Here is a 2,500-nt window from a genome sequence, read left to right on the forward strand (position 1 = left end):
GTTCTTGCATGGCGCGGTGACCGTCGTGAGCGGAGCAAAACGTCAGCCATCTCAGCACCCTGGAACCCCCCGGGTGGCACAGGGCTGGATGGGGCTTTCGTATAGCAGGGACGGTGCTGCCTCACGCTTCGCTCGCTGTTCGCCGCTCGCCGCTCGCTCGCGCAGCCAAAAATGACCAGTTTTGGCCCGTTTTTGGGCTGTTTTGGCCTGTTTTTGGTCCGTTCTTGCGTGGTGCGGTGACCGTCGTGAGCGGAGCAAAACGTCAGCCATCTCAGCACCCTGGAACCCCCCGGGTGGCACAGGGCTGGATGGGGCTTTCGTATATAGCAGGGACGGTGCTGCCTCTCGCTTCGCTCGCTGTCCGCCGCTCGCCGCTCGCTCGCGCAGCCAAAAATGGCCAGTTTTGGCCCGTTTTTGGGCCGTTTTGGCCAGTTTTTGGCCTGTTCTTGCATTGCGCGGTGACCGTCGAGAGCGGAGCAAAACGTCAGCCATCTCAGCACCCTGGAACCCCCCGGGTGGCACAGGGCTGGATGGGGCTTTCGTATAGCAGGGACGGTGCTGCCTCTCGCTTCGCTCGCTGTCCGCCGCTCGCCGCTCGCTCGTGCAGCCAAAAATGGCCAGTTTTGGCCCGTTTTTGGGCCGTTTTGGCCAGTTTTTGGCCTGTTCTTGCATTGCGCGGTGACCGTCGAGAGCGGAGCAAAACGTCAGCCATCTCAGCACCCTGGAACCCCCCGGGTGGCACAGGGCTGGATGGGGCTTTCGTATAGCAGGGACGGTGCTGCCTCTCGCTTCGCTCGCTGTCCGCCGCTCGCCGCTCGCTCGTGCAGCCAAAAATGGCCAGTTTTGGCCCGTTTTTGGGCCGTTTTGGCCAGTTTTTGGCCTGTTCTTGCATTGCGCGGTGACCGTCGAGAGCGGAGCAAAACGTCAGCCATCTCAGCACCCTGGAACCCCCCGGGTGGCACAGGGCTGGATGGGGCTTTCGTATAGCAGGGACGGTGCTGCCTCTCGCTTCGCTCGCTGTCCGCCGCTCGCCGCTCGCTCGTGCAGCCAAAAATGGCCAGTTTTGGCCCGTTTTTGGGCCGTTTTGGCCAGTTTTTGGCCTGTTCTTGCATTGCGCGGTGACCGTCGAGAGCGGAGCAAAACGTCAGCCATCTCAGCACCCTGGAACCCCCCGGGTGGCACAGGGCTGGATGGGGCTTTCGTATAGCAGGGACGGTGCTGCCTCTCGCTTCGCTCGCTGTCCGCCGCTCGCCGCTCGCTCGTGCAGCCAAAAATGGCCAGTTTTGGCCCGTTTTTGGGCCGTTTTGGCCAGTTTTTGGCCTGTTCTTGCATTGCGCGGTGACCGTCGAGAGCGGAGCAAAACGTCAGCCATCTCAGCACCCTGGAACCCCCCGGGTGGCACAGGGCTGGATGGGGCTTTCGTATAGCAGGGACGGTGCTGCCTCTCGCTTCGCTCGCTGTCCGCCGCTCGCCGCTCGCTCGCGCAGCCAAAAATGGCCAGTTTTGGCCCGTTTTTGGGCCGTTTTGGCCAGTTTTTGGCCTGTTCTTGCATTGCGCGGTGACCGTCGAGAGCGGAGCAAAACGTCAGCCATCTCAGCACCCTGGAACCCCCCGGGTGGCACAGGGCTGGATGGGGCTTTCGTATAGCAGGGACGGTGCTGCCTCTCGCTTCGCTCGCTGTCCGCCGCTCGCCGCTCGCGCAGCCAAAAATGGCCAGTTTTGGCCCGTTTTTGGGCCGTTTTGGCCAGTTTTTGGCCTGTTCTTGCATTGCGCGGTGACCGTCGAGAGCGGAGCAAAACGTCAGCCATCTCAGCACCCTGGAACCCCCCGGGTGGCACAGGGCTGGATGGGGCTTTCGTATAGCAGGGACGGTGCTGCCTCTCGCTTCGCTCGCTGTTCGCCGCTCGCCGCTCGCTCGCGCAGCCAAAAATGGCCAGTTTTGGCCCGTTTTTGGGCTGTTTTGGCCAGTTTTTGGCCTGTTCTTGCGTGGTGCGGTGACCGTCGTGAGCGGAGCAAAACGTCAGCCATCTCAGCACCCTGGAACCCCCCGGGTGGCACAGGGCTGGATGGGGCTTTCGTATAGCAGGGACGGTGCTGCCTCTCGCTTCGCTCGCTGTTCGCCGCTCGCCGCTCGCTCGCGCAGCCAAAAATGGCCAGTTTTGGCCCGTTTTTGGGCTGTTTTGGCCTGTTTTTGGGCTGTTCTTGTGTGGCGCGGTGACCGTCGTGAGCGGAGCAAAATGTCAGCCATCTCAGCACCCTGGAACCCCCCGGGTGGCACAGGGCTGGATGGGGCTTTCGTATAGCAGGGACGGTGCTGCCTCGCGCTTCGCTCGCTGTTCGCCGCTCTCCGCTCGCTCGCGCAGCAAAAAATGGCCAGTTTTGGCCCGTTTTTGGGCTGTTTTGGCCAGTTTTTGGCCTGTTCTTGCGTGCCGCGGCGACCGTCGTGAGCGGAGCAAAACGTCAGCCATCTCAGCACCCTGGAACCCCCCGGGTGGCACAG

The sequence above is a fragment of the Musa acuminata genome, unplaced genomic scaffold (assembly GCF_036884655.1).
Source record: "Musa acuminata AAA Group cultivar baxijiao unplaced genomic scaffold, Cavendish_Baxijiao_AAA HiC_scaffold_1126, whole genome shotgun sequence".
NCBI classification, from domain to species: domain Eukaryota; kingdom Viridiplantae; phylum Streptophyta; class Magnoliopsida; order Zingiberales; family Musaceae; genus Musa; species Musa acuminata.